The sequence below is a fragment of the Alligator mississippiensis genome, chromosome 8 (genome assembly GCF_030867095.1).
Source record: "Alligator mississippiensis isolate rAllMis1 chromosome 8, rAllMis1, whole genome shotgun sequence".
NCBI lineage: Eukaryota > Metazoa > Chordata > Crocodylia > Alligatoridae > Alligator > Alligator mississippiensis.
This window is the reverse complement of record NC_081831.1, coordinates 42766310-42773673: the sequence shown is the minus strand read 5'-3', so window position 1 is coordinate 42773673 and position 7364 is coordinate 42766310.

Below are 7364 nucleotides of genomic sequence, written 5' to 3'. Positions count from 1 at the left end.
GCTTGTTTCCTAATATGTGTCCAGACAAAAGGACAGGGCTATTAAACCTTAGTACACACTGCAAAATAAGGATCATCTGATTGAGCAAAATTAGTGGGATCCAGAGAACATTGACATAGCATTATGAGGAAATGCAATGTGAAATACAAATACAAGGGAAGTGCCAAAATCTATATTTCTATGTAATAAACATGCCAGAAAAAATAGAACGGGGACTGAAAGTATTCAAATAACTATGCTTGAAAAGAGTCCTAAAGGTAATGGAAGCCAGACAAAAAGATCTCACAGCAGAAAAAAACGGAGATATTTTCTGATACAACTGGAGGTATGGGAGGTCTCCCAGGACATTGTAAATTAAGGTGCCCCCAAAAGCTGTCTCCATCAATGTATGTATCACAATGACTGCCATTAACAAGAGGACCAAGTGGAGAGCAACTCCAATGTAGGTCAGAGTTGGGTACTGTATAAATGAAAAGGTGAAAAGTTCACTGAAATTGGTGATCTTTATGGTTGCAGTAGAGAAGAAAAATACTGGTGTGATATAGATAGTAGGCCTGTGCAAGTCGGCAGCGATCTGATTTGGCTTGGATCCGTCCGTTTTGGATGCCTGCAGTCCGATCCGGAGCTCCGGATTGGTTTGCCGCTTCAGAGATCCGGCTATAGGGGAGATGAATAAAATATATATAACTTTGTTATTTTAGCACCAATCTGGGTGCAACTTGCAGGGGTAGTAGCCTCTGCTGACAGCATGAAGCCTGCCAAGTTTCAAGAAGATCGGTGCAGGGGTTGGGGGGAACTGCACCCCAAGCTGCTGACAGGCAAAACTCATGACACAAATGACCCTGCGTGTGTTAAGGTGCAGGGGTGGTGGCCCCTGCTCAGGCCATAAAGCCTGCCAAGTTTCAAGAAGATCGGTGCAAGAGTTTGGGGGGAACTACACCTGAAGCTGCTGACAGGCAAAACTTGGCATGTGAGTTGGTACTTCTGTCTTGGGGCACAGGGGGGTGAAATCTAGTGCAGCCCTGGGTGCTGGGCCCTGCCAGGCCAGGAAGCCTGCCAGCTGTGAGTGTCTCGCTGGGGGACTCTGTCATCTGGGGCCCTGCACCCCAAACTGCTGAGAGGCAAAACTCGTGATGTGGGTGGTGACATTGTGTGTGTGTTAAGGTGCATCCTTCCTGGTGCTGGGGCCTCTGCCCAACATGGCAGTGTGTCCCAGCGAGGCCTCCTCCACCCCTACAGCCTCATGCCCGGTTCTCTGCTTTACGTGACAACAAGTACAATAACTTAGCTGGCTCAACACCAGTAACAGCAGCAGCAGCATCAAAGGTACCCAAACAGAACTGTCACAGAGCCTGTCGTTTTATAAAGGAATTGACAGCGAGAAGTAAAGATGTTGTGTTGTGTTGTGCTGGACAGATGATGCAATTCATGGTGTGCAATAGCTTATCTTGTGTTTCTATGTCTATATGTAGATTATGGAAAAAAAAAAGGAGTACTTAAAAAAAATGTATTTTTTGGAAGCTTTAGGGTTGAAAACCCCTTTGTCAGGCTGAGGAAGTACCTGCAGTTGGTCCTGGATGGAAGGAATAGTAAAGAAGCCAGAGGCTGGCCTGGCCCGCAATGCAGGCAAGAAAGCCAGTCAGTGAAAATGGAAATAGAGGCGTCAGGGGGTGAGGCTCTGGTGTGGGGTAGGGGAGGCGTGGGATGTAGCAGCTCAGGTAAAAGTGCAGAGGCGCCTGGGGTGTCAGATGTCTGGCAGGTCGCAATGTGCCAGAATTCCACTGTGTATATTGAGTTCATGAGTTTCTATACCTACTACCTAAGAGACTGATGAAGTGCAGTTCATAGGCCCAGCTCTGAAAAGTGGTTTGTACATTCAAACAAGCGCCTAACCTCATCACCAGAACGGAAGCCAACTTCCTACAGCTCAAACACAAAACCTGCCATCTCCAGTACCCTCACAAACTGCACACTAGAATTGATCAAAGACAAGAAAACCCAACTACCCGTGGGGACACATTCCTCACCAAAAAAAATACTCTGCCTCCAGTCTCTCAGGCCTGATCCTGAGAGGGAACAAATTACAATGCAAACCACTTTTCAGAGCTGGGCCTATGAACTGCACTTTCACCAGGGGATCGTTGGTCCTGGCATTTACGGGGCTGCCGCACCACCAGTAGTCCCACCAGGCCTACCTACCCTGGCAGGGGGCAATTTTAGTGGTCATGCCCAGGCCCTGGGTCCTCCTCCTTCCCCATAGCCCGAATCCCACACCTTCAAGTTCATCCTGGCAGGGGAATGAGATCAGCAGGGACATGTTCTTCCCCCGCTGGCTGGTGATGCAGTTAGCGCCCCCTCCAGCTGAGAGCAGGGCATTACTCATCTTTTAAAAAATTCAAAAAAGGAAATTGGTGCAGACAGAGTGAGGAGGGTGACACTCAGTCCGTCTGCAGGTGGAGCTTGGGGAACCCCAGCAGTGGGAGGTTCACACTTAGGAACACCAGCTGCTCCACCAACGTAGGATCCAAGCAGGTGCAGTGGGGTGTCACAACATCCCCAGCAATGCTGAACACCCTCTTGCTTGGAACACTGGTTGGTGGACAGAACAGAAGTTGCCAGGCAACTGTGGCCAGATCCTGCCACATCTGCCTGCAGTTTGTCCAGTAGGCCAAGAGGTCACAGTCCAGTGGCTCCACATCCTCAGCAAGATAGGTAGCCACTGTAGCCTCAGCGCTACCTACCCAAGGCTGGGGTCTGGTGTGTTTGGACCCCAACATTGAAGCCATGCCCATGGCCCACATTGGCAGTGGGCAGCGTGGAGGAGACTGGCTGGTGCTGGTGCTGGCACCGGTGCTGGTGCTGGGAGTGCTGGCACAGGAAAGTGGATCCCCCTCTTCCACATCCCCTCGCCTCTGCACTTTGGCCTCCCTGACTTTGTTCACCAGCACAACTGCGTCCAGTGATCAAGGGCTTTGGGGCTGCCAGTGCACATGCTCCCCTTCACCTTTGGGACAGACATGCCCACCATCATGTGGACCGTACTGGACCGCAAGGGATCCAGCCATCTCCTGATGCCCTCCTTCAGCTGCCTCACCAGTGCCTGCACATCTGACAGCGGCCTGCCCCAGCCAGGAACACTGATCCCCTCGAACTTCTCCATTTTGTTCTCCAGTTTCCTCACTAGGGGGATCACCTGGCTGAGGAGGGCATCACCAGGGCTAATGGTCTCGGTGGCCTCAAGGAAGGGCTTGAGGACCAGCAGGATCTGGCAGATGGTACCCTACTCAGCTCTGTTCAGGGGAGCACTGATCCCAATCTCTCCAAGCAAGGCGATCTCATGGATGGCCTTCTGTTGCTCCACCAACCTTCGGAGCATCAGGTATAGGGAGTTCCATTGAGTCTCCACATCCTGTATGATTCTGTGCTGTGGGATGCTCAGGCAGAGGCCTGTTTCTCCCACAGCATTTTCCCCCCTTGATGCTGTGGTGGAAGTAGCCTGCCACCTTCCTGCATTTCGAAATCAGCTGGCTTGTAGCAGTACTGGTGATGGCGCCATCACTGGCAGCCCTGTCCCACTCCAAGGCATCCCTCACTATTAGGTGCAGCCTATGTGCCACACACGGACAGCCTTCACCATATTGGTCCTGTTGTTGGTGACCATGAACCCGCGGGTGAGCTCGGCCTTCCCAATGAGCCACCCCTGTACCATGCAGTTCATGGTCCCCATGATCCCCCTTGCCGTGTGGGACTCATCCAGCACCTCAGCTTGCAGTAGAGCACACTGATGGCCTGACTGAGTGCATCAGTGCCCTGTGAGGAAGAGGTAGGCGTATTCACCACCCTGGCTGCTCCAGATGTCGGAGGTTAAGTGCATGGCTACCTGTGGCCCTGCCTTGCTCAGCTTCTTCCTCAAGTAGTCCCTGCACACCTGATACAAGGAGAGCACCACCACCCTGCTAAAGGTGTTGCATGCAGGCACTTTGTAAAATGGGGCCAGAAGTGCTACGGACCGCCTGAACCCTGGCCGCTCAACTAAGGAGAAGGGCTGGCTATCCAGAGCAAGCATCTCCCCAATGCTCTAGGTGATCTCGCTCGCCTTGGGAACACACCCCGCTTTCTGTCCACCTTTCCCCCACTGATCCAGGGTGGCCTGCCTCTGCTTTGGGGGTAAGGGGGGTTTGGAGTGAGCGGGGGACTTCCCTTTTGGCACACTCGCACTGGTGCCAGGCTGAACAGGAAGAAGGGCAAGGGGGTGGTGCCTCCTCAGATGCAGCAGCATCACCGTGGTGGTGAAGTGTCTCACGTCCTTGCCCCATTTCATGTGCCTTCGGCAGTGCTGGCAGATGGCAAACCTGGGATCATCTGCCACCTCAAAATGATCCCACACTACACTACTTCCCCACTTCTGGGTTGAGGGCGAGGATCCTGCCTTTTCCCCCTTCTCAGTAGGCTGAGGCTGAACAGCAGGAGGAGCTGCCTCAGCTGAGCCACTTGCTTCCACAACCTCAGCCTCCTCTGAGGTGCTGCTTTCCGGAGGAGACCTGGGTCTAAGGGAAACTTGAGGGGTGTGGAGCACAAACTCTGTTCCCCCCTCAGTTCCCAGAATTGCATGAGCCAGTGCACTCAGCATCTCTGCTTCCAGCTCCAGCTCCTCCTTTGGCAGTGGGAGGCTCATGCTGAGAGCTGAAATTGTGGTGGAGGAGGTAGTGATTCCACTGCTGGTGCCCACTTCTGGCCTGAGCGGAGGTGGTGCAGGTACAGGGCTGTCAGGTGCAAACACTGCTCCCACCTCCTGGCTTCCACTGGCAGCACTGATGTCACGGCTGCTCGGGAATAGAATGCGTCCGTGTCGGGGGGGGGGAGCGGGGGGGCTTACAGCCATAGGTCTCCCCCTACCCCCTCTCCCTCCCCTGCCAGAAGACCTGGCACCTGCCTTTCCAGCATGTTTCATATTGATCTTTCCTGTGCTGCAAAAGGTCTGTGTGTGTGTGTGAATCCTTTTGTATTATGTGTTTTATTCTCTCTGTTGCGCACGTGCACTGGCCTCTTCTTTGAATGTTTGCTTCAATGTTAATGGTTATGTAGAAATTGTGTGCTGTCTATCTTCTTCTGCTATGAATATCTGATTTTTCTCTATATTGTCTCTGTCTGTTTATGTGTGTGTGTGTGTGTGTGTGTGTGTGTGCAAACAATCTGTGCTTCCCTCCACAGTGATAGGTCACAGTGGCAGGGAAAACACACCTTTCTTTTTGCAAAGTTTCCAAAAAATAAGGGCAAATATAAATTGAAAGAAATACATTGAATCATAATGCTAATAATAATTTAATAGAATAGCTAAGCTAAGATAAGCTAAGCTAAATCCTACCCATTCCTTTGTAACAAGAAAAAGAAGCAGGCAAGTTCAACTAGTACTGAGCCAGAGCAAGCCGCAATGTCTCAGTCTGAGTGTTCCTCTCTCACAAAGTTCCAGACAGGCAACAAGCTGCAAAAAGGTACAGAATGCCTCAAAACAGAGGCTTTTATGCTGTTTCTAGTCCCACCCCACAGACGCTGGCATTGGAAAGGTAGCCAGTGAGAAATGTCAGTCTTCCACCCTGCTCCACCTCCCCCTCTCCCTTCCCCACTCCCCCTCCCTCTTCTAATTGTCAATCAAGGCATCCAAAGCGTCTGAAGCGGATCCAAAGTGCTTTGGACGCTCCAACCCACTTTGGATAACGTTACGGAGCCTGCACTTCGATCTGGGTGTGCCACTTCAGATGCCGAAGCGTCCGAAGCGGCGCCGGATCCAAAGCAGGGTCCGAAGCCTCACACAGCCCTAACAGATGGGCATTGAGCATTGATACCTAAACAAAGAAATAATGTGGTAACAATACCACCTACCATTGCACAAAGCAGCAGTTACAAGCTCTCTCCAGCAAACCTATTCAGTGTAATCTGTATTATAGTTGAACACTTTCAGATCAAACTGAACAAATGAGCAACAACACTCCATTTGGAAGAGGGGTATGGGTTGTAGTTGGGTTGGTCTAAGGACAGAGGCGGACAAGGTTCTTTGGGTAAATCTGATATCGTTTACTAGACCAACTCAAATATTTGGAAAAATTCTTCTTTGCGAGCTCTTGGGTATACATACCCTTCGTCAGGCTGAGGAGGCATCTGCAGCTGGTGTGTGCTCTTTCTGGATGGAATGAATAGTAAAGAAGCCAGATGCTGGTGTGCATGCAAGAAAGCCAGTCAGTAAAGATGTAAATTGAGGAATCAGTGGTTGAGAGACAGGTTGGGGGGGAGTGGGGAGAGACAGCAGAATGAATGTAGCTGGTAAATAGTGGAGAGGTACCTAGGGAGTCTGATGTTAGGCAGGTTATAATGTGTCATAAATCCAATGCCTATATTTAGTCCATGATTTTTTGTATCCAGGAGGTTGATAAAGTGAAGTTCATAGGCTCATCTGTGAAAGGTGTTTTGTAAATTCCCTTTGAGGATAAAAATTGAGAGATTGTGAGAAATGTGCCTCTGCAGGTAATTGGGTATTCTTGTCTTTGATAGATTTCTGGTATGCATTCATTCTGGTGCACAGTTGTTGTTTGGTCTCTCCTATGTATTTTGTATCAGGGCATTTGGTGCGTTGGATGAAATATATTACATTTCTGGAGGTGCAGCTGTAAGATCCAGGAATGCTTATGGTTCTGCTGTGAGGTATAGTGATTGTGGGGGCAGTGAAGATGTGTTGGCAGGTTTTACATTTCTTGTCATGGGCTGTAGGAAGTTTGCTTTTAGTGATGAGGTTAGCAAGGTTTGGTGCTTGTTTGAAGGCTAGGATGGGTGGTTCTGGGAGGATCTCGCCTGGAAGAGGGCACTTGAAGAAAACAGCTTTTGGAATATCATCTACACAAGACATATTCCAGAGAAAGGTGTATGGAAAAACAAGGAGGATTGACATGCATTGAAGTCAAACATCTATGGCATCCTAATACTTGGTAGGATGACTCAGAAGTTGAAGAGAGTGCTACAGAAAACTGAATCACAGTAACGTGCAATCAGTGGAGACAAAGTAAGTTATTTGGCCAAATTTTAGCAATGGACCTGAGGCATCAGACCTGATTCCAGTAAAGAGTAGGGCCAGGAAAAGGATTATTTTCCCTAAAAGAACTGTAATATATACCAGGGATGGTGGTTTACCTAGCAAGAGTAATAGTAGGATAGGATGTCTCTGCAAGAACATAAAAGGAGACAAAAAGGACCAGTAGAGGGATGGCTGCATGAAAGATGTCATAGGCCTCAAACCAAAACTAAAATACTGTGATGAAAACAAGGGAATAGCATTACAGTTGCATCCCACGCATCCATTGGAACAGCAGTGTTGC